Source organism: Piliocolobus tephrosceles, chromosome 11 (genome assembly GCF_002776525.5).
Source record: "Piliocolobus tephrosceles isolate RC106 chromosome 11, ASM277652v3, whole genome shotgun sequence".
NCBI classification, from domain to species: Eukaryota; Metazoa; Chordata; class Mammalia; order Primates; family Cercopithecidae; genus Piliocolobus; species Piliocolobus tephrosceles.
Window position 1 is genome coordinate 96,872,865 of NC_045444.1, and position 25,869 is coordinate 96,898,733.

Below are 25,869 nucleotides of genomic sequence, written 5' to 3' on the forward strand. Positions count from 1 at the left end.
TGCTCCTTAGCCTCAACTGAACGATAATACTGGATAACAAAGCTCTTTAAAAAATATTGAAGACCAACAAAGCAGGAGCTACACAACATTCAATTTCAATGTTTAACAGTCCCTGCTATCTGAAACATTTTTCTTTCATTTAAAATTAAATCCTACCTGGTACATATTAGGCCCATTCTATTGCTGAGAATTTTGGAGTTCAGTTAAAAAGTCAGCCTCACTCTCTCCTTTTCTTTTTCTCCGATTTCAGTGAAGGGTCCTAGCTCCAGACCTCCAACTGGAGAAGCCCAATCTCCACCCAAACTCCCTCCCACCTTGGCCTAAGTTTGTCCTTCTGAGGCTGCCATCCCAAACTCTACTCCTAATACCTTTCCACACCCAGGTTTGCTGTTTTAAAATAGTTACCCTCTTAGGAAGCTTAGTTCCTTTCTTTCCCTCATCAAATTCATGAAGATTTAGCCGAGGCCCATAGTGAATCTTAAACTGGATATCCCTCATGTTGTAAAAGATGGGTGTTTGAAGGAGCAACTCACAAGAGAGAAAAGGAAAAGGAGAGACATTTTATCAATTTTTTTTCTTTAATGATTAAAGGCTTACTATCCATTTATCCCACTCACAGTCTTTAAGCAATTAAATATTACTGTTGTTAAGCAAGGCAGGATGGTAACTGTATATTTTCATAGTATGCCTCTATCTTGTTTTACTAATGCTTTCCCCTAATGATGGACATTGTTTCTAACTTCCATACTACAAATAATATTCTTGGAACATGTGCTTGTATGAATCTGTGTGAATATCCCTGAGACATACACCCAGCAGTCAATTGCTGGATCATATGAGATTCTGTACTTAATTTCCCCAGTGTTGTTAGATTGCTTTCCAAAACCGCTGGACTAGTTTATATTCCCTCCAACAGTATCTATTGTTTACTCCAAGAGTATTCACTCCAGCATATCAATTGTTTATATCATTTCCATCTCCTCTCCAACACTTGGTATTATCTAGTGTTCTAATGTTTGCCATTCTAATGAATAATGTAGAATCTCAGTAATGTTTAATCTTTTCATTTTTCTGTGGCTAATGGTGTTGAACTTTCCTTCACATATGTGTTAGACAATTGGGCTTTACCTGTTCATATCCTTCATTTATTTTTCCATTAGTTATTGCATTGCTTTACTGTTGATTTGAAAGAGTTTTGTTTCTTTTTTTTTTTTTTTGCATGTGTGTGGGGTATATTCTATACATTAATCTTTCACTTTAGTTATTGTAGATACTTTCTTTAATCTGTTCACATTTTCTAGGATATCCTTTATTGAATCACAATCTTTCATTTTGATGAAGTTAAACCCATGTAATTGTGACACTATGATTTGAGGATTTAGCTTCATATTCAAATGTCTTTGTCTACTCATAGACTGCAAAGATGACTTCCCACATTTTATTTTATTAGCTTTTTATCTCTTATATTTAAGGCTTTACCTGTAGTTTACTTTTGAAGATGATGTGAGGCATGGGTCCAAACTTTGGGAAGGGAAGTAGAATTATTTAGAATTTAAATATAGTCAAAGCATGTGACTTGTAAACGCCCAAAGATTTTAATTGCTGGAAATAATATCTTCCTTCCTTCCTCCCTCCCCGACTCCCTGCCTTTCCTTCTCTTTCTTCCTTCCTTTTTGTCAGAGAACCAACCCAGAGAATCCCTCCTTGGTTCTGATATAAAAGAAAAATGCTTAACATTTATTATTTGTATTTGTCTACTCAGGCTGCCACACAAAGAACCACAGAAAGTGGCCTGAAACAACAGAAATGTATTTTCTCACAGTTCTGAAGGATAGAAGTCCGGGATTAAGATGTTGGCAGGACTGATTCCATCTGTAGCCTGTCTCCTTGGCTTGTAGATGCCGTCTTCTCCTATCTTCACATGGCTGTCCCTCAGTCTGTGTTGTCTGTGTCCTAATTTCCTCTTCTTATGACACCATCATAGTGGATTATGATTTCATTGAACCTTATTTTTTTTTTTTTTTGAGGCAGAGTCTGGCTCTGTCGCCAGGCTAGATTGCAGTGGTGCAATCTTGGCTCCCTGCAACCTCTGACTCCCTGGTTCAAGCGATTCTCCTGCTTCAGCCTCCGGAGTAGCTGGGATTACAGGCACGCGCCACCATGCCCAGCTAATTTTTATATTTTTAGTAGAGACGGGGTTTCATCATGTTGGCCAAGCTGGTCTCGAACTCCTGACCTCAAGTGATCAGGACACCTCGGCTAACCTTACTTTTCTTTAAAGACCCATCTCCAACTGCCACATGCTGAGATACTGAGAGTTAGGGCTTCAACGTATGAATTTGGAGGGCAACAATTTAGCCCCAAACAGTACATATGCTTTCACCTGTGGCTATGGTGGCTGAACACATTTGTGGCTAACACAAATTTGACAGTTATAATTTTTTAAGGATCATTCTACTTTTGATAAATTTAGGATGATTTTTTAAAAAATGTAGTGTTCCTTCTTTTAATCAATGTAGCTGTCTTGTGTGAACTTTCAGGAAATAATCATTGTATTATTGCCTTTAAAACTGAATACTTCTGGAAATCTGGGACGATTGATAACAGAGAAAAACAACTATAATCTGAGGGCATTTTAGTTCCATTATCAGACTTTAATTTCAAAATGTTATAATGTGTATTAGGGTGAAAACTATGTTAGTTACAAAGAGGCCTCAAAACATAATCTCCAAAATACATAGAGATGTATTTTTCTTAGTTCAGATTAGCTTTGCTCCATGTGGCCATTCAGGATCACAGATTCCTTCCATCTCTGTTCCCGCCTCCCTCAGTGTGTGATGGGCTCTGCAAGTCCATGCTGGTCTTAGGTGTGTCAGGATTGCGGCTTGTGAGAATGTCAGGCACACCCAGAGGAGTGCACAGACCAGGAAGTGGAATTTGTCATTTCTCTCATATTCCGCTGGTGAGGATTTAGTCACTTGGCCAACCCGTAGCTGCCCAGGAAGCTGTGAAATGAAGTTCTCTGCTGAACAGCTGTGTGTTCGGCTACAATGAAAGAAGGGGAGGACTGACTTTGGTGGACAGTTAATGTCCTCCAATACATAATGGCAGTTTTAGTAACTGATAGCACCTATCTGCCAGCAAAGGTGCAGCATGCTTAAGTGTCTGTGGTGTTCCCTTTGCCTCTAACCTTCTAGCAACCATGCCTGCTCTGTTTCTTACCTATTCCCTTGATCCTTGTTAGCTGGTGGGTCTTTGGGGTAAAAGATAGATCTTGAGACTCCATATCCTGAATTTTTTCTAGAAACTCGCCACCTGCTTTCAAACACACATATACGCACTCAGACACACACACACACACATACAAATCAGGCAAATGGTTTTTACTTTTTTCACTTTTCTCCTAAGTACACTTGTCTCTTTTTTTGTTGTTGAGATTACCTTGTTTTCTTTTCAGCTCAAAGAAGTATAAAGCAAGAGTATCTAAGCTTGAGTCTAATATCACCACACTGCTGTTTTAACACCCAGCTGGGACTGTGTACTACTGAAGCAATTTTCTGTTTCGTTCATAGTACGGAATTCAGGGATTGACAGGAGCAATTGCCAGTGGAGGAAACAAGAACATAAACAGATGTACACCAAGCGCGCTACGGAACACTTTTAATTTCCTGGAGACAGTATTTCTTACGGCGCTGGCAGCCTTTCCTCCCTGCCTTGTCAGGATGTTATTAGTGTGCTGACAGATTCCTTCCTCTCAATGTACCTGCTGGGTGAGAGCGGCTATTATGTGGAACACAGGTGTGCTGGGGTTTCCTTGGGAGATTCAAAAATATTGTGAGTACAGAAAGTTGGTAAAAGATGTACAAACATTTAAGCTTTTTCCTTTCTCCACGTAACACTTGTGATGGGCTCTTTATCAAGCAGTGTTAGTATGCGTCTGTAACGAGCAAAAAGAAAAGGAGACTTCCCCCTTTGTTGTTGAAACTATGTCTATATTGCATTGTTAAATTTATGCAGGTCCCCAGTTCCCTATATGATTGAATTTCATGATGATGGGAAGGATAGAAAGTATCCCCTACTGGAGGGGTCTTCTCAGGACAATGAATTGTTAATCAAGTGGATTATTTTTGCTTCCATCCCATCCAACCACACAAAACTCAGTCATGGAAAGAGATGATATATTACCAAAGCCCTGTGTTGTCCCATTCTGATGTGCTCTTTTGGCATATCTGATAGTTGTACACCCTGGCAGGGGAGAGTAGCCAACAGAGAGATACTCAGGCCTTTGCAGTCCTTCTTTTAAGATTTGGAATTGCCACACAGCAGGTGCTTTTCAATCATTTGAAAGAGAAACCTTAACATTTTCCAACTTGCCTAGTAGCCACGTTATTTGTGCTTCATTTTTCCTTTCTATTTACCTTGAGTTCAGGTGTATAGGTGAGTAACCGTAAGTAGAATGTAGTTCATAAGAAGTGGGAGAAGCTGCTACTTCAGGGCAATAGGAATTTAGCAGTGGAATTTACAGACCTAGAAGGACACTTCAAGAATCCAGCTGGTTCATCCTGTGATTGCCTTGTGGGATCATCTTGAACTGTCCATGCTACTGGTCAGCCAGTGGCTATGGCAACAGACAGGGCTGCAGCTGCAGAGAGGAGCTGGCTTCTTTAACTGGCTTCTTATACATCATCGTAACACCTGGGCTGAGCCTCAAAGCCTGGGCCCAGGACTGCTCTTGGAGCTGGCTGAGAAAGGGAGGATGAAATTCTCAGGACTAATTTCCTTCCTCCTGAGGGACAGGACTTGGCATTCTAGGAGTTATATAAAACTTTTTTCCTGGGTAATTCCAAGTTCAGAAGCAGTAATTCTCATACATTATATCAGGCTCTTGTTTGAAACACAGATTCCCAGACCTCAGGAGGTTTGGGTTGAATTTGCTTTTTAAAAATCTTCATATGAAACTCTTGGAGACTACGTTGAATCCTTTTTTTTTTCTTTTGAGATGGAGTCTCGCTCTGTCTCCCAGGCTGGAGTGCAGTGGTGCGATCTCGGCTCACTTGGCTCACTCTCAGGTTCCAGCAATTCTCCCACCTCAGCCCCCTGAGTAGCTGGGATTACAGACGCGCGCCACCACGCCTGGCTAATTTTTTGTGTTTTTAGTAGAGACAGGGTTTCACCATGTTCCCCAGGCTGATCCGCCTGGCCAAGTGATCCGCCCACCTCAGCTTCCCAAACTACTGGAATTACAGATGTGAGCCACTGCTCCCAGCCTGAATCTTAATCTTAATGTGATTGTTTTGCAGACTATAGACTAGAGTTTGACATATGCTGGTGAAAGAGAAAGAGAGAGAGCACAATTCTGAATATAAAAGCCATGGTTCTAAAGGTTAACAGACTGAAATCCTGTGAGTTATCATGCCCATCAATTTATATTTGTTACATCATAGTCCCTAAGTATTTCCTAGACTAATGTTTAAAAAGAAAAAAAGAAATATCTTTTCACTGCAGCCTAACCCAGTGTGTACTTAGAGGTGGTTATTTCACCTAGATGCTTTCAGAGAAAGAGCTTTCATAACTTCTTTTGGCAGTCAGTTAGGGTTTTTAATACCCTCATGTTTCCAGGAGTTTTTTTCTTAGATCTAGACTAAATATTGATCAACCAGAAGCTTAAACATACTTTGGGCAGAATAAAGAGCAACTAGTCAAGGTAAGTCTTTTTAAGTTATAGGAGTTTAATTTGATCTTCTTCGGGTGGAATAATTCAATTTTATACCCTTTCATCTTGGGGCCTGAGCTCTTTAATAAACATCCTTACCTTTAAGCCAGGGGTAGGCAAAGTAATGCTGAGGGTACCAGGAGGCATGCCGTCGCTCTGTGTGTAAAGACTCATAAACCTTCCAGAGCAGTTGGTGGTGTTGGTGGGAACACATAAAGGCCAAGACGGGGAGATTAATCCACATCTCCTTCCTAATAACAGCATCTACTGTTTACAAGCCTTTACTGTAGGCTAGGTACTTTACTCAAACTATTTCCTTTCATCTTTGGAAAGTAGTCTCATGAGTAATACTACTACTCATCCCTCTTTTACAAGTGAGAAAACAGAGACTTGCATAGTTATCTCACTGTTCCAAGGTCACTATCATGTGAGTGGTGACCGCAAACCTTCTGACTTGACAGCCAATATGCTTAACCATCTACTGTCCTCCTCCTTCTCCCCAGGTAGCTCCAGCCACCAGCATTTTCTCCTCCTTTTCTCCCTGCTGGACATCAGAGCTCTTATATGCTGCCTCGACTATATGGGTCCTCTCATAACTCCCACTCTCCATTATAAATTCCTAATTTACTCTCTCTGTTCCAAGTCTGTATTTCCCTCATTCTGAATATTTAAGAATACAGTTCAAATAAACTGATATAGTTATATATGTTGCCAGACAAACCTTTTACATCTGTCTGCAAAAATCACATTATATGTTTCCATGTATCTTGTTTATTCACAAGTTTGGCCTTACCTGGGTGTGTCAGGATTGGGCCTCTAAAATGTCTCTGAATTACATTTTCTGATTTATTTGTTGGTTCTTTTGCTCATTCATTGATTCATTTCCTTATTCTTCAGATAGGTGTTGCAAAGTGTCTATGGAGTGCATATTGTGTTCTAGGTTTGGGGAGTGGCTTCTGAACTAAAGTATCTCACAAGTAAGAAACTGAATAAGCAAACAAATGACTACAATGTGCATAAGTGTTATGCTTTAAGATACTGAGGATACCATGAGAACTCATGGTGGGAGAGTCACCTTACCTGACCTGAGGCAGTCAGGGAGGTTTCATGGAAGGTGACGTCTGAGTTGAGTTTGGAAGGAAGCATAGCAATAGGCCAAGTGAAGGTGATCCAGGGGAACATCTCAGATGGAAGGGTCAACCTGTGCAAAGATGAGTCAGGCAAAGTCATCGCACTTTCACATAAATGCCAGTAGCCCAGCTGGAGCACAGAGAGGGGTCAAGGCCCAGAAAGAAAAGAAGTTGCAGAGAGACAGTGGTCTTGGAACGTCTTATAAGACAAAACAAGGAGCTTATACTTTATCCTAAAGACAATAGAGAACCATGGAATGATTTTCAAACTGGCCAATTGTCCCATAGAACTGATGTTTATGATTTCTTTTGAATAAACATAGAAATTGACCCTCCTGGTCTTAAAACTTGAGAAATTTACATTTGTCTTATCTGAGTTCCTTTCTCAGGAAACCAACCATCAGGCCTCTCAGATAGTATCAAGCAACTGTAGCTTACCAGATCACCACATCTGGACGATGAGATGCCAGAACGCTCACCTATCATGACTACCTAACCGATACCTGCTTTCTGTTGACAAACTGCTCTTCCTTACCCCACCTAAATTCCGTATTCCCACATATGATTACATTTCTTTCCTGCTATAAATCCCCCTAATTTTAGTAGGTGTAGGAGATAGACTTCAGACTGATTTTCCATCTCCTTGGCACCTGATTAAAGCATTTTTCCAGGCAATACTCACTGTCACAGTGATTGGTTTTCTGTGTGGCATGCAGCAGGATCTAGACTGAACCCCTAGTGTTTCAGTAACAGTTTTTAAAAATAGATCTTGGCTGGGCATGGTGGCTCACGCCTGTAATCCCAGCACTTTGGGAGGCCGAGGTGGGCAGATCATGAGGTCAGGATATTGAGACCATCCTGGCTAACATGGTGAAACCCCGTCTCTACTAAAATTACAAAAAGAAAAATTAGCCTGGCATGGTGGTGGGTGCTTGTAGTCCCAGCTTCTTGGGAGGCTGAGGCAGGAGAATGGCGTGAACCCAGGAGGCGGAGCTTGCAGTGAGCCAAGATCACGCCACAGCACTCCAGCCTGGGTGACAGAGTGAGACTGCATCTCAAAAAAAAAAAAAAAAAAAAAAAAAAAACGAAAAACAAACAAAAAACAAAATAAAAATAGATCTTATAATGGACATAAGTAAACAGTATCTATAGTATACCATTTGATAAGTTTTGACTTAGGTATATACCCATAAAATCATCACCAAAATTGAGATAATGATCATTATTTATCACCCCCAAATTCCCTCATACCATTTGTAATCCCTTCTTCTTGTCTTTCACTAACAATCTCTGTTTCCTAACTATGGACAATGACTGATCTGCTGTCTGTCAATACAGAATTTCTGCATTTTCTAGAATTTTGAATAAATAGAATTTTATAGTATGTAATTCTGACTTTTTTCACTCAGTATAATTATTATTAGATTTATCTATATTGCAGGTATTAATAGTCAATTTATTTCTATTTGTCAGTTTTATTCCATTGTATGAATTTGTTTATCAAGATGTATTTGTGTCCAGCCATTGGCTATTACAAATAAAGCTACAAGTAACATGTTCATACTTTGTATGGATACAGTCTTTCATTTTTCTTGTGTAGACATCTAGGAATGTAATGGCTGGATAGTATGTTAAGTGTACTTTAAGAAACTAATAAACTGTTTCTGAGAATGATCCTACCATTTCACATTCCCACCAGCAGTTTATGAAATTTCTAGTTCCTCCACATGCTTACTTGTCAATACTTGGTATATTCTGTCCTTTTAATTTTAGCATTCTGGTGGATTTGTAGTAGTGTTGCATTGTGATTTTAGCTTTCATGTCCGTAATTACTAATGCTGTTACATTTTTTAATGCTTATTTGTCAATGAAATGTATACACACACACACACACACACACACCCTGTATATATATATGGTAATGTGTTTGTTCAAATCCTTAGTCCCTCCCCCCATTCCCAACTTTTAAATTGGGATGTTTGTTTACTTAATATTATTCATAATAGGTTTGAGAGCTATTTATATATAAGTCATTTATGAGATACATGTAAAAACATTTGTCAATGTTTTCTCCTTGGCTTTAGCTTGTCTTTTCATTCTCTTAAATGTCTTTGAAGAGCATCTAATGACTGGTCACTCACAGGAGTACACGTGCCCAACACCCTTGCTTCAATCTAGGACCATCTTATGTCCTTATATCATCTTTTGATCTTATATTTTATATCCAGAGTGCCCATAGGATGGGCTGAAGCCTCTTTTCTTTTCTGAGATGGAGTTTCACTCGTGTTGCCCAGGCTGGAGTACAATGGCATGATCTCAGCTCACCGCTACCTCCACCTCCTGGGTTCAAGCAATTCTGCCTCAGCCTCCTGAGTAGCGTGTGCCACCACTCCCAGCTAATTTTGTATTTCCAGTAGAGATGGGGTTTCTCCATGTTGGTCAGGCTGGTCTCGAACTTCTGACCTCAGGTGATCTGCCTGCCTCAGCCTCCCAAAGTTCTGGGATTACAGGCGTGAGCCACTGCTCCCAGCTAGCTCTTTTCAAATTCACTGTAGGTCAACTTCTCCTTTGCTCAGTCTGCCTACTTCGCACTCTGGCTTTCCACAGCTCTTATTCCAAAGGGCACTCCACCATAACCTCTTACATGCCCATGTCTACCTTAAGTTTGTTTCCAGGAACCAAGCCTGAAAACAAGAGCATGGCTTTTTTTTTTTTTTTTTTTTTTTTTTGCTTGCTTTGAATTCTTACTCTGTAATGAATTGTGCTGTCTACACACATAAAAATATACACTGAAGCATGTCTTTGTTTATTCCTAGTTACATTTTTTGGAAATGAAGTATAACTCAAGAATATTCTTAATTTACATTCTCATTTCCTTAAAAAAGCTATTCTTAACTTTCTCAGAAGGATCTGCTGAACGACATGTCACCCTTTTGTCCTTTCATGTGGCATCAACTGGAGTGCTCACCCCACCCCGCTTCTTCCCTGCTGGCTTACTGTCACTTTTCTCTGCCCTCTGACCTCAGCCATTTAGATATTCAGTTGGAGGACTTGCTCTCTGTTGTCTTACATCTCGCTAGTACAAATGATAGATGGACCTTGATATACAACAGATTCAATATGAGCCACCTGAGGTTTGTGGCGGCTCCATAATTTGTAAAAGAAGTGGCTTAGGCGACTGTCTTATGGGTTGGAACACACAGTGGGCTTGTCTAAGCCTGCATTTGCAAAACACTTTACATAAGATAGAAAAGCATCAGTTATGCATATTAAGGAATGAGGGGTGAGGACACTGGTGGAAATTACACAGATCTTCCTCCAAGCCACGACTTGACATTGGTATTCTTCCAATGACTTGATGTCCTTATGTTTAAGATTATTTTAGGAGTTGTTTAGTATATTGTGAAGCTTTAAAAAAAAAAAAAAACAACTAAATCTGATTTCTTATTTTTTAGAATTCTTTTCCCCACAGTTTGGCTTTTCTCATTCAAGTGTTAGGATAGTAAATTTACCTTTGCACATGTTTGTGCTCCCAGCCGTACATATCAATTTGTAAAAAGCCAAATAGAGAACAGTTGAACAGTTTAGCATCAGTGAAATGTCAGGAAAATGCCCAGAAGGCACCAACACAATACTAGAGTTTCAAATTTTGAGAATGGAATTAGGCCACTAAATCAGTTTTCTTGCCTGTGTCATGGACCATGGGGATGTGTCCTAGTTCTTTTTAAAAAAGGGCATCTAAACCTCCCTCAGTACAACTTACAGGTCTGTGCTGGGGACCTGTGGGAAACCTCTGGATCTGAGACGAATTGAATCTGCATTGAAATGGCCTTTTCCTCTCTTTATTAAAAATCGGATTTGCTCTACCGCCTTATTCTTTGGCTTGCTTGCATTATCCTTTTTTTTTTTTTTTTTTTTTTAAATTGCAGAAATCATATGTTCTTCAAGGTTAGAAGAAAAAAAAAGAAGAGAAAAAATCAAAACTGAATCATACTTTTTGTTAGATCATGGATATAATATTCCCTTTTGTGGTGGTGGAAAGAACTCACCTCCGCTGGCTTAGAGGGAAGAAGAGTCAGTTGTCAATGCAAAGTACTATTACAACATCTCCAAAGCCATAGTTTCTATTTGAAAAGTGAGGAAGTATGATAACATATGACTGGGCCATTGATTATCGTTCAGACCTATACAGTGAAAACTCTGCCTGAACCTGCTCATGACCACATTTCTTTTCCAGGTTTGACAGATTGTAGTTTTCCAACTGTCGCCTTATTAATATGCTGCCTGTTCCCTCTATCTACTTTTGCTGCACCTGCTGTGATAGTGATTGTTTTGTGTATATAGGTACCATTGCCTTCAGAGATTAAGGGCGCACATTGTGAGCAGAAATAAACCAATGGATTTATCAGTGACTGCACAAATTCCACCTATCTTTTGGACAATAACTGAAAGATCTCTCTTGGGAAAGTAATGTTTTCTTTGGGAATTGTGGGTTTAAAAACTATGTTTATAAATATGCCTATCTCCTCTTCCCCATTCGTTCATTCCTTCTACTTTTTGATTTATAATTGTATTTCATAGCCAGAAAAATGCTAAAGAAGTTAATTATTTATATTATACAGTAAAAAAAAAAAAAAATCCTAAGTAGGTTTGCTGAGATTTTTCTAGCAAAACTAGAAGTCTTGCTGGGCTTCAGATTCATACTCATGAATATTCTTTTAATTCTTACTTTTATACAAACCTTGGAAATTAGAGGTACAATAGATTATTAAGAATTATGAAAATTTATTCATTGGAGAGCTTAGCAAGAAAATTGCTTATTTTAACATTTGAAAAATTATTTGGTCTACCTGCACTGCAAATTTATAGATGATGGGAAAGCTTATCTTTAAGGCCTGGATCAGTTCAAATAGCCATGAAAAAGGAAATCTCAAGTTTAATTTACCTTTCAGTACTGAAGAATATATATTGCAGAATTTAAAGAGAAGAGGATCTTCTCTCCTATCTCCCAATGGATACTCTTTGCATCTAGGGTCAGTCTGACTTGGGGGGTGAGGTATTTAACTGCTGCTGACCTTGCTTTGAATTTCTGGCTACAGAGCGTTTCAGAGGACATAGCAAATCTTCTGTTGGGTATCATATAGGTGGATGCATGCTGGTGCTGGTTCATTCACTGGCACATCCCAGGAGTGAATATTTTCCTCCTTGCACATTGACTTTACGCTAATAGAGTGACCCAGAAACAGAGCTGCTCTAGTTTTATGTGTGAGTAGGAAGGAAACTTTTCTTTCCTGGCACACACACCTGCTAGCACTCGGACACTTCTAATTTGGAGGTCACAGGAGTAAGTAAATAAATACTATTTAAGGAGCAGTCAAAGAAGAAAATATGGTTTAAACCAAAAAAATCATAAAATGGGGAGACAGAGCTACAAACTAGCTGTGGGACTTCAATCATACTTGCTTTCTTCCACACTATGATAAGAATAAAATAAAAAAGGAAGGAAGGGGGAGGCCAAGGCGGGCGGATCACGAGGTCAGGAGATTGAGACCATCCTTAACACGGTGAAACCCCGTCTCTACTAAAAATACAAAAAATTAGCCGGGCATGGTGGCGGGCGCCTGTAGTCTCAGCTACTCGGGAGGCTGAGGCAGGAGAATGTTGTGAACCTGGGAGGCGGAGCTTGCAGTGAGCCGAGATGGCACCACTGCACTAGGCAGGCAAGGCAGGCAGGAAGAAAGAAAGGAAGAAAGGATGGAAGGAAGAAGGAAGGAAGGATGAAGAAAAAACTAAATATATTTCACTTTATACATAGCCTTGCTTCAGTTGGAGAGTGACTTAACTACTCTCAGCTTTCTCTGTGACCACTCAGGAATACCATTTAGAAAATTGTTCTTGTAGAGCTAGAGCCTATTGCTAGTAGTAATATTCTGGAAAATTATGGGGAGATATATATGCTTATAGACTTACCTCTGACCTACAAATTGTCTCTAATAGAGACTGTAATTGTGCACAATCCTTTTTTTCCTCTTCTGCATAGCCACGGGAGGTTTCTCTGTGTAGGCTTATGTGACCTTCTTAGATTGTCTGAAATAATTTTGCATCTAGTACATGAATATTGCTGGATAAATCCATAAGTATGTACCAGGTGATTTGGCTGCAGAATCAAAATTTTTTAACAACATCTGAGTTTACCCTTGAGCTCCTCTTCTCGTAAAGAGAGGAGTCCAGAATACTTGTGGAAGTTTGTGGGGGGGATAGTGAAGGACATTTATTGGTCTAGTTAATGGTAATAGGATATATCCAAAGTGGAAATAAAAGAGAGGCTGTCTTAATTCAATGGTGAACCATGGCTATAAGTAACAAAAGGTGGATTTCTTGGGAAATGAAAAATGAGATTGTTCAATTTTTGTACCATCGAACTGGGATCTAAAATATGAGCCCCATGATACACATGTACACAATGAAACTGTTGGTCTGTTAATGTAATTCATGAAAATCTCAGTTTATACTTTTTGTGATAAGATAATATTATCTTACAGATAATATTATCCACAGAATACTAGGTTGGGAGTCTAGTTCTGCTTCTGCTTCTTATCTCAGAGAAGTCCCTTAAAACTCTGTGGTCCCTAAGGTCCCTCATCTATAGGATATAAAATGTTCTAGGGGCAAAATTGGAAAACTCCCTTGAGGACTATGATGTTCCAGACTAGGACACTTTATAATGCTTCCAGGATGCTAATTTCTGGAGGCAATTAGTAGGTTTGTAAACAAATCCTTTTGAAGTGAAGGTTTGAATTGTGTATTGGCAGGAATCATTTGAATAATTGACTTGAATGAGTTTAATTGGTTATAAGAGTTTTGTTTTTGTTTTGTTTCTTAGGATGGTGAAATTACTGCCGGTGTTGAGTTCCTGCAGGAATGAATTAACTGTTGGATATTTTGAAATGTTCTGGTTGTAAAGCATGTATTTGCCGTCTGTGTGTGTGTGTTTTTTTTTTTGTTTTTTTGTTTTTTTTTTTTTTTTGTTTGTTTGTTTGTTTGTTTTTTAGGCAGAGTCTTGCTCTGTTGCCAGGCTGGAGTGCAGTGGTGCAATCTTGGCTCACTGCAACCTCCACCTCCCAGTTCAAGCAATTCTCCTGTCTCAGCCTCCCAAGTAGCTGGGACGACAGGTGTGTGCCACCATGCCCGGCTAATTTTTTGTATTTTTAGTAGAGACGGGGTTTCACCATGTTAGCCAGGATGGTCTCTATCTCCTGACCTCACAATCCGCCCTCCTCAGACTCCCAATGTGCTGGGATTACAGGTGTGAGCCACCACACCTGGACATGATTGGTTTTTCCTGGTGTTCTGAGTGTCCTGAGGCAATGGGAAGTTACCATCTCATCTCCAATATTAAGGCACCAAGTTTCTACCTCTTGCCCCCTAAGAAAGGTGGGACCACCTCGAGCAGATCTGTCACCCTGGTGAGTTTCAGATACGTGTCTCCTAAGAGGAACTTTCTGCTAGGTTAGGGGAGGGGGTCCTATAACAGCTGGAACACAGGCCTTCCCTTCATTCTGTTAACCTGAGAAATAGTCATATCATTCTACTCTCTCAGTTCTTGTTTCTTACCTTAGCAGGGAATTCAGTGGAGATTTAAGGAGGGTAGCAATAAAGCTTGTGAGAGTGCCTATGATCCACTTACAGCAATCAACACTATTGTAAGGGAGTTGCTAGATAACCAGGAACCTGGTGGCTGGGCAGAAGCCAACAAAGTTGACTGCTATGAATTTAGATTGAGGCTTACCAAAATACAAATAGACAAGAGTTAGATTTCACTGTCCCTTCAGAATTCTTTTTCTGTGCAATACCATTTTATGATTATATAACATTCACCATTTGGAAATCTCAAAATAAGTTATAAGATATAGGAGCACTTGATGGCTGGAAAACCTTTAGACATAGTTATATAGTTTAATGACCCAAAACTTTCTGCTTTATGTACATATGAAAGTAGAGGTTCCAAAAGGTTAAGTTAATTGCTGTAGTCCTCTAGCAAGTCTCTAAAGTCAGAAATAGGACCGCTACTGTGAATAGATACTGGCTAATTTTTCTTTTTTAAGAAATGCAAATAAAAGCATTTACTCTCATTGAAGTTTGATCATCTACAGAAAATAACTTTTAATGTGTTCTTTAGAATGAAGCATACATAGATAGTATCTGCCTTCTTTATTTCACCATGAAGCCTAGAGGGTGACCAGTAGGACAGAATTTAGTAGAAGATATTTTGGTTTTTGCCTGTCTTGCTTGTATGAATTTTAGAACCTGTAAGTTCTTTGAGAAAGGTTATATACTCAGGATATGTAGTAAGAGTGCACAAAAATGGAATTATTAATAACTAAAATAAGAAAAGAAGTTTATATTGCAGGGGTTTCTAAAACTTTTTTTGTGTCTTGACGGCTTTGGCTGTCTAGTGAAGCCTATCAACCCCTCTTGGAGTATTGTTTTAACAAACAATATAAAATACAAAGGATTCAAAGAAAACATATCACATCGAAATACAGTTATACAAATAATTTAAAACATTGTGATAAACATAATGTGCATGCTTCTTATTTACACATTATAAACAGAATCTAGTCGCTGGGCTAATAATAATAATAAATGTAAAGTACTGACACATACAGATTTTCAAGACATCTGCGACAACTGTAATAATAAATAAAGTCCTATCTGTGATAAAGTCACAGGTTCTGCTAATAATACTGTGTTATGGTGCCTGCATTTATATTTGAACAGAAAACTAAATTTCAGTTATATGTTAGTGAAAATAAATGATGGAATTTTTCTTTTCAATTCAAGTTTATGAATCCTTTGAATTCTCTCCCTGGACTCCTTTCTGTGGGTTGAAGGTTAAGAAGTCTTCTGTTGGGTTTTCAGCTCATCTTTCATCGCTCGCTTCTCTGAGATGATGTTCAAATACTGGTTACAAATAGGAGACTAAATGATGAATTCATTGGACAGGAATTGAGGGGAGTTAGCAGAAGATTTCTGTAAGAACACATTGTGGGTGTCCCAAAGCAAGTTATAAAGTAATAAAATTTTCCTTTGGTCCCACGCACCATCCTTTCTGCATCATCTTCCTCCAAGTCAGGTGCTCAGTGCTTCTGAATGAAATGAACAATTCAATTAGATGTAATTGTTAGTCACAATGTTTTAGTCTTCCCATGGATGTATTAAGTATATATATGTTTACATATATTCCACAGGAAGTGGCACTATTTAATCAAGGAAATCCAATGCCAATAATGGATTTTGGAGATCAACCCAAGATAGATGGGTAAAGTGATATTTTTGGCCATTACTGACACCTTTCAGTCACCTAATGATTGGCTGTTTGTCTTGCCTATTTATAAGCCAGTTGTAAGTTTCATTTGGCAAACAAAGGAAGTAGTTGTTTTTCAGTTTGCTGTTGGTTTTACCTTTCCTGGCAGTAACGTTTCCTTAGGGGCAAGCAAATACTCCTTCAAATTGAACATCTCATTTACAGCACTGTCATTTGAGGTGATAGTTATTTGTAGTTTGTAGAGGAATTATTTCATTCATATGAGTGAACAGATGGGTTAATAAAGCTGTCTGAAGTTGTAAACTGGTACACAGACTATTTCAGGGAAAACCATCATGGTGTCATGATGCCGAATGCTGAACTACCAATAGACTGTTAGGTTACAAGCACCTTGAAAACCAGAATTAAACCTAATCTAAACCCAAGCCATAGCAACAGAGTAGCGAGGTAGGCTTTACTTTCAGTCTTCAAGAAGTGAAGGTAGCTTGGCATCTGCTGCTTTCATGCAGTCATTAGAACATTTAAAGAAAACGTGTAAGCTGTGACAATGTTAATTTCATGAGAAAAAAATGGGTTTGTATAATTTTATTCTGAAATGTGTTTCCTTTATTTTCTAACTATAAGATGATTTTGACATCTTCAAAAATGTCATCACATAAATGCAAACGTTTTTTAAAGAACTAAAACTTTATAGAACTTTAGGTGAAGGGATTCTGCAAGGACTGTGACATCCAATGGGAGAGTACTTATGTGTGGTGTGTACAGAGACCTGACAAGAGCTACTTCAAAGTTTTACAAAACTTGTCAGAAGTCTTATAACTCATACCAAAGGGAAGATAACAGCAATCAAAGTTGTGAACAAACTAGATGTTGCTGGCTAGTAAGACTTCTCTACATAGACCCTACACGGCCCTATTGTCAAGATTTGTGTGGGAGATGCAAAGGCAAACACCTATCCTGTGTGAGCACTTTCAGCTTCAAATAGCATTTCAATAAATGAATGCAAAAAATAGTAAAAAAATATGGCAGGATCATGGCTGGGGGCTAGGGCTAACAAAAATTATTTGTTATTTTAATTGTGTGCCCAAGCTCTCTACTTTTTGTAGTGAGCTCTGTTTTGTCTTATACTTCACTGAAGTATGCGCTGCATACTGAGATTTGTTTGAGGCCACATAAGAAGGAAAGATTGGGAAGGCAGTGAGGGAGTCTGCCACAGTTCCTGGGTCTCTATGAGGCTTAATTGTTGGGGTGCACCTGGCATGCAACACTGATGCTTGACAATATAAGACAATGGCCTTCAGCTCTGGCTGCACATTATAATAACCTAGCAAGCTTCTAAAATATACCAATTAAGTTAGAACCTTTTGGGGTGGGATTCTGTCTTTGATATATACTAAAAGCACTCCAGGTGATTCTAATATGCAGCCAGGGTTGAAAATGGGTGCAAATATCAGTCCATAAACTCAAATGCAGAAGAAGCAGAACTTAATTTTTTATTCCCAGCCTCAATTTTGCTACTAACCTCATTCTTTTATATGGTTTACGTAAGTAACTCTGTAGTTCAGAGTTCTTATGCAGTGCAAAATTTTGAGCAGAGGAACCTCTTATTTGTAAGTCATCTGTCCACTAAAGTTACCATTGGATGTCCATCATCCCATTAACATGACACTTTTGGTCCAGTGGTGTGGCATGCTTGGAGAACTGGCATCTTTCTGTATTGTGCCTCCACTCAAAGACTAGGTCTAAGGCTAAGGGATGTCATAAAACTCAGTAGTCACATACGTCATATTTTAATGTATAATTACTGATATCAAAAAATCCACAATGAACAAAATATCAAAAGTTAAATAAAAACAATGTCAGTACCCTCTCTGTCCCCAGCTTTTCTCCTTGTGGTAGGAAATACTGCCTCTGTAGCAATATGCAGACTGCAGTTTCTTCCCGCTTGTCTCTTCCAGTTGAGGAAAATGTCATTTAATCCAGGAAAAATATTTTTCCTTTTGTGTTTCTGTCTTACATATTTAATCTACTCTGGAGAACATTATTTTGTACATCTCTTTCCATATTAGGTATAAAGTTTTGGAAAAAAGTACATGAAGAAAAATATTCAGCAGGCAACTTCCAATGTCTGCTTTGCCATTTCTCTCTTGTCAGCATAGAATTCACTACCTGCTTGAGGTATATGTGACTGTGTATGTGTGTGTGTGGGTGAGCGTGTGTGTGTGCATGAAGGGATGGAGTGCCATAAGGGTCTCCTTCCCTCCCTCTTTTCTTTTTATTCCTCCCTCTCTCCCTCCCTCCTTCCTTACCATCCTCCCCTCTTCAGAAACCTCCCTGTGTCCTTCCTTCCTTTCTGCAAAATAAAGGCAGATTGGTAGGAAACTTAAGATATTTTTTATTATTTCTCAAATACTCAGATACTATTGTTGCCAACATGCCCTGTCCTCTATACAGGGAATTTCTTGGACTTGCACCTCACCAAAAACTTCCTCCTAGGAGGGCCACTAGAAGCTTCTGTGGCATCTGTCCCTGGGTTCTCTGATTTGCACAAGATAATGCTCAACTTTTCCACTCCGCATTTTACTATCTGAGGAATTAAACCAAAACTCTGTATGTCTCTCTGTCTCCAGAGCCTTTGGTGGAAACAAGTCCTTCTGTCTTTGCTTCTCCTATCTCTCAGATGGCGGTTGATAACCCCCATCTTGCTATCAGCATTTCCTGTCTCTGTTCCTTGGGTGTCTTGAATAAATAATTTCCTTTTCTTCCAGACACAATTAAGAGCTAACATAGGAATTAACTTAAGCACATTGGATCTTCTCGAGGAGCTCCTGTGCAAAGATGTCTGGATGTCAGCAGATCATGTATCTCGGCAAGAGAGAAGGACAATGAATTCATGGAGGCTAGATCATCTAGGGCCCTACTTGTAAAGAATTTGGCTGTTTCTCAGAATGAGATGAGAATATCAGAGGATATTGAACAGAGAAGTGACATAACCTACACAGAACGTAACCTTAGTTGCACTACTCTCTTGCTACCTTCCTGCTATTCCTCAAACATGCAGGCACACTTCATCCTCAGGGCTCTCGTACTTGCTCTTCTAACTGCTTGAGACGTTTGCCCCACAGATAGCTGCATGGCTCAGTGCCTCACCTTCTCAGCAGCATCCTTCCTGGTCACCCTATTTAATACTTAAACTTCTTATACCTTTTTCTTCCCTAGTTTATTTTCCTTCATTGCATTTATCTAATACTATGTGTTAACTATGTCATTTATTTTCTGCCAAAGAAAAATAACTATATTCTGGAAAGCTGGTCCTTTTTTTAATCAAATAGGGAATGGAACTCTTTTAACTGATTATATCTTTCCTTCTTTTTTTCGGAATTAGCTCTAATAAGCTCAGCAAACTTTGTGTAAGATCTAATTAAGGAGAATCTTCTTGTATGCTAACTCTTCCAGATTTCATCTTACTATTTGATCATCATTACCTTTGACCCCGATTTAAAATTTTTAAAAATGTATTACTGTTTTATATCTACTTTTGTTTCAAATAATCTTTAAGAAAGGCATGTCATAAAGAAGAATTTATCCTTCTATCTCCTACAACCAGTGAAGTTTGTGCACATAGAATATGTTAAGTTGAATATGATAAGTAAAATGTAATAAAATGTTAAAAATATTCATATCCTATTTACCTTGGGAGGTTTATACTTTTTTTTATAATTTCAAATTTTATGTTAGATTTGGGGGTAAATGAGCAGGTTTGTTACATGGGTATATTGTGTGATGCTGAGGTTTGGGATACAAATGATCCCATCCCCCAGATACTGAGCATAGTACCCAACAGTTTTTCAACCTTGTCCCCATGCCTCTCTCCCCACTCCAGCAGTCCTCAGTCTCTATTGTTGCCATTTTTGTGTCCATGAGTACTCAATGTTTAGGTCCCACTTATAGGCAAGAACATGCAGTATTTGGTGTTTTGTTCCTGCATTAATTCGGTTAGGATAATAGCCCCAGCTGCATCCACATTGCTGGAAAGAACATGATTTCATTCTTTTTTATGACTGTTTAGTATCCCATGGTGTACATGTAGCACATTTTCTGTAACCAATCTACCTTTAATGGGCACTTAGGTTGATTCTATGTCTTTGATATTCTGAAGAGTGCTGCAATAAACATGTGCGTGCACGTGTCTTTTTGGTAGAACAATTTATCATATATATGTGTGTGTGTGTGTGTATATGTGTGTGTGTGTGTGTATATATATATGTATATATATATATCCAGTAATGCAGTAATGGGATTGCTGGACTGAATGGTAGTTCTGCTTTGAGTTCTTTGAGAAATCTCCAAACTGCTTTCCACAGTGGCTGACCTAATTAACATTCCCATCAACAGTGTATAAGCATTCCTTTTTCTTCACAGCCTCACCAGCATCTATTGTTTTTTGACTTTTTAATAATGGCCATTCTTACTGGTATGATATTGTATCTTATTTTGGTTTTGACTTGTGTTTCTCTGATGATTAGTTATGTGGAGCATTTTTTTCATGTTTGCTGACATATGAAGATGACATATGTTATATGTCTTCTTGTTGGAAGTGTCTGTCCATATCTTTTGCCCATTTTTTAATGGGGTTTGAGCATCGAATATTTTTCCACTTGTTTGTGTCATCTATTATTTATTTGAGCAGTGTTTTGTAGTTCTCCTTGTATATATCTTTCACCTCCTTGGTTAAATATATTTCTAGGTATTTTATTTTACTTTTTTCTGTGGCTATCATAAATGGGATTGCATTCTTGATTTGGTTCTCAGTTTGAGTATTATTGGTGTATGGAAATGCTAGTGAGTTTTGACACTGATTTTGTATTGTAAAACTTTACAAAGTTATTTATCCGTTCCAGGAGTCTTTTGGTGGGTCTTTAGGATTTTCTAGGCATAAAATCATATCAGTGAAGACAGTTTGACATCTTCTTTACTTATTTGGATGCCTTTTATTTCCCTCTCTTTCCTTCAAGCCAGAGATTTATCTAGGCGTGGAGCTGGGAAACTTTCTTGGCCCCAAGTTCTCTGCATGGGGATGGAAGGTGGCCTAAATTCCTATTCCAGGAGAGTGGGTGCTCTAGGTGCCTGGAGATCTGACTGGGTGTGGAGGGTAGAGGGCCTTTCTGGACAACAATCTCTTCACAGAAGGGGTGGGAGAGCTCAGGCTGGCAAGCCAGGATAACAGGTGCTCTTACTGCCTGGGGATATGCCTGCGCATGGAGTAAAGAGGGCTGTGCTTCACCATGGTGTCTGAACAGGATGGGTGGGCTGGCTCAGGCTGTTGATTCAGGTGAATGGGTGCTCCAAATGCCTGGAGATCTGCCAGAGTGTGGAGTGTTGAGGGCCTGGGCTTCACCACAGTCTCTATACAGTAATGATTGGGTGGCTTGGTATGCTGATCTGGGTGAATGGTAGCTGCAACTGCTAGGAGATCTGCCTGGGCATGGAGCAGAGAGGGCCCTGCTGCACCATGATCTTTGCACAGGCAGGGTGGGGTATCTCAGGTTGCTAGTCAATGTCACCAGGTGTTTCAAATACCTGGATTTCTGCCTGGGGGTGGAGTAGAGAGGGACCCACTGCACCATGATCTCAGAGAAGGAGGTTGGGCCACCAAGAAATGATACACATAAATCTGTTTCATGTCTCCAACCTGGTCCTGGTTGCAAGTCTCCTCATCCAGGAGAAACCGCAGCTTTAGCAGCTTTCCTCCAGCTCTAGGCCTGTGACAGGGGAGAATACAATTCTAGTGCCTACTGATGAGGCACTTTGTATAATTCTGGCTGTGGAGACCTCTACATCACTCCAGAGCAAGCGCTCCAGTCTCTGGCCCAAGACAAAAATGTCTGTGCAGCCATGGTGCCAGATTGTCAAAGAATGGCTGACTTTGTATGCACTTGGGTTAAAAATAGCATCCTGCTTTCAGTCCTGGGTCTGAGAAAATGCCTGCAGCTTTTCTCTGTGTCTTTTCCTCTCAGCACCACCAAGCCTCTCTCCAAGTTAGCTCCAGGACTTGGGAGAAAAAAAGTGCTCTCCCTCAGCCTGGGTTGCTGGGATCCCCAGTGGAAAGGTGAATAACAGAGGGAGGTTCTTTTTATAAAACCTTCTTTATAAAGAAAAAAGGTTTAGGCGCGGTGGCTCATGCCTGTAATCCCAGCACTTTGGGAGGCTGAGGCGGGCAGATCACGAGGTCAGGAGATTGAGACCATCCTGGCTAACACAGTAAAACCCCATCTCTACTAAAAATACAAAAAAATTAGCCGGGCGTGGTGGCGGGCACCTGTAGTCCCAGCTACTCGGGAGGCTCAGTCAGGAGAATGGCATGAACCCGGGAGGCGTGGAGCTTACAGTGAGCCGAGATTGTGCCACTGCACTCCAGCCTGGGCGACAGAGCAAGACTCCGTCGCAAAAAAAAAAAAAAAAAAAGAAAAGAAAAAAGAAAAAAGGTTTAATGGATTCACAGTTCTCCATGGTTTTTAGGGGAGGCCTCAGGAAACTTACAATCATGGTGGAAGGCACCTCTTCACAGGGTGGCAGGTGAGACAATGAGTGCCAAGCAAAGTGGGAAGCCCCTTATATAACCATCAGATCTCATGAGAACTGATTCACTATCATGAGAACAGCATAGGGGAAACCACCCCCATGATTCAATTATCTCCACCTGATCCTACCCTCGACACCTGGGACATCACAATTCAGGATGAGATTTCTGTGGGGACACAGCCACATGATATTATTCCACCCCAGCTCCTCCAAAATCTCATACCCTCACATTTCAAAACACAACCATGCCCTTCCAACAGTCCCTCAAAGTCTTAATTCACTCCAGCATTAACCCAAAAGTCCAAGTCTAAAGTTTCATCTGAGATAAGGCAAGTCTCTTCTGCCTATGAGGCTGTAAAATCCAAAGTAAGTTAGTTCCTTCCTAGATACAATGGAGGTAAAGGCCTTGGGTAAATACACCTATTCCAAATGGGAGAAATTGGTCAAAACAAATGGTCTACAGTCCCCATGCAAGTCTGACATCCAATAAGGCAGTCATTAAAACCTAAAGTTCCAAAATGATCTCCTTTGACTCCATGTCTCATATCCAGGTCACATTGATGCAAGGGGCAGGCTTCCACAGCCGTGGTAGCTCTGCCCCTGTGGCTTTGCAGGGTGCAGATCCCTCCCAGCTGCTTTTGCCACTGGCACTGAGTGTCTGCAGTTTTCCAGGTGCACTGTGAAAGCTGTTGGTGGATCTACCATTCTGGGGTCTGAAGGATGGTGGCCCGCTTCTCACAGCTCCACTAGGCAGTGGCCCAGTGTGGACTTTGTGTGGGAGCTCTGACTCCACCTTTCCCTTCCACACTGCCCTAGCAGAGGTTCTCCATGAGGGCTCCACCCCTGCAGCAAATTTCTGTTTGGACATCTAGGTGTTTCCATATATCCTCTGAAATCTAGGTGGAGGTCCCCAAACCTGAATTCTTGACTTCTGTGTACCCACAGGCTAAACACCATGTGAAACCTGCCAGGCTTGGGGCTTATACCCTCTGAAGCCATGGCCAGAGCTGTACCTTGGCCTTTTTTAGCCATGGCTAGAGTGGCTGGGAAACAGGGCACCAAGTGTCTAGGCTGCGCACAGCAGGGAGGCCCTGGGCCTGGTCCACAAAACCATTTTTTCCTTCCAAGCCTCTGGGCCTGTGATGGGAGGGGCTGCCATGAAGGTGACTGACATACCCTGGGGACATTTTCCCCATTGTCTTGGTGATTAACATTCTGCTCCTTGTTACTTATGCAAATTGCTGTGATGGGCTTGAATTTCTCCTCAGGAAATGGGTTTTTCTTTTCTATTGCATTGTCAGGCTGCAAATTTTCCAAACTTTTATGCTCTGCTTCCCTTTTAAACATAAGTTCCAATTCCACATGATATCTTTGTGAATATGTAAAACTGGATGCTTTTAACAGCATCCAAGTCGTCACATCTTGAATGCTTTGCTGCTTAGAAATTTCTTCTACCAGATACCCTAAATCATCTCTCTCAAGTTCAAAGTTCCACAGATCTCTAGGGCAGAGGCAAAATGCCACCAGTCCCTTTGCTAAAGCATAGCGAGATCCATCTTTATTCTAGTTCCCAACAAGTTTCTCATCTCTATCTGAGACCACCTCAGCCTGGGCTTCATTGTCCGTATCTCTGTCAGCATTTTGGTCAAAATCATTTGACAAGTCTCCAAACTTTCTCACATCTCCCTGTCTTCTTCTGAGCCCTCCAAGCTGTTCCAACCTCTGCCTGTTACCCAGTTCTAAAGTCACATCCACATTTTCAGGTATCTTTACAGCAGCCCCCCACTACCCAGTACCAAGTTACTGTATTAGTCTGTTTTCATGCTGTTATGAAAAAAATTTCTAAGACTGTATAATTTATAAAGGAAAAAAGTTTAATTGACTCACAGTTCCACATGGCTGGGGAGTCCTCAAGAAACTTATAATTATGGTGGAAGGCACCTCCTCACAGGGTGGCAGGAGAGAGAATGAGTGCCGAGGGATGGGGAAAGCCCTTTATGCAGCCATCAGTTCTTGTGAGAACCCACTCACTATCATGAGAACAGCATGGGGAAAACTGCCCCCATGATTCAATTATCTCCATCTGATCCCACCCTTGAAACATGGAGGTTATCACAATTCCAGGTGAGATTTGAGTGGGGACACAGAGCCAAACCATATTACCCATATTCCTTCTTGAATTCATGCTCACAGAGTTGTTGATCTTTATGCACTATCTCGCTATTTCCAAGTGGCCGAGGCACACTGAAAGCTTCTCATCCACCATCTTGGGAATAAAGCACTCTCTCTCTCTCTCTCTCTATATATATATAAAATGTTAAAAAGCATCTTTTCAAATAAATGCTGCTTGCATATGTTGATTTAGTTTTAGTTTGAACAATTTTGGAGTGGATTTCAGGACACGAGAGAGAAAAAAGCAAAGAGCAAAACAACTCCACTTTAAAGGGAAGTGATAGTTTCTGGGTCTGAGTGGTGCTTCTTGCTTCCCTCCTGCCCTGACCCTTCATAGTCTCATGACTTTCACATTGCTCTAATAAGATATCTACATTTGAGTGAGGGTTTCAGTTTCTATCTCTGTTCTCCCAGCAGCTAAATGAAAAAGGGTAACTTGTCCCTCATCTTTACATTTTAAAACAAGGACGTGTTGGATTAACTCAGTGGTTCTCAAGGTTTGATTCACCTAAAGTGACTGAAGAGCTTTTTAAAAATCCCAATTTCTTTGGCCCTTGTCATAGACATTCTGATTCCTTTTATTTGGCAGAAGACCCAGGCACTGATCTAATGTTTAAAAGTTCTCTATATGGTTCTCTTGTGCAGGCAGAATTGAGACCATTGGCTTTGCTAAGATCTCTCCAGCACTGACATCCTGTGACTAGGTGGATAATTTAACTCTTCCTAACTCTACAGAAAAAGAAACTAGAGATTGCATTGATAACCTCTTCAAGGTTATATTACGTGCTGCCACTAGATGGCGCAGGCAATTCTTGGGATGGAGGAGATTCTGGTTATTTGGGATTTTCATTTTCCCCGTGCAATATACTTGAGACACCCAGTTTAAGAAGCTTCGTGGGGGAATGACACTTTAGCTCCTTTCCCCAAGCTTGAGGCCCAGAAGC

The 25,869-nt window shown here is 40.1% G+C and overlaps 1 protein-coding gene across 2 annotated transcripts in view; it reads left to right on the plus strand.

Annotated features, from left to right (window-relative positions):
- The first annotated feature begins 390 nt into the window (after window positions 1-390).
- The window catches only part of CPS1 (carbamoyl-phosphate synthase 1), a 191,680-nt gene continuing 166,201 nt past the window's right edge, over window positions 391-25,869 (plus strand). For both annotated transcript variants that reach the window (XM_031936522.1, XM_023220178.2), the window contains exon 1: window positions 391-471. The gene's annotated coding sequence lies outside the window, so the exon portion shown is untranslated. The remainder of the gene's footprint in view (window positions 472-25,869) is intronic.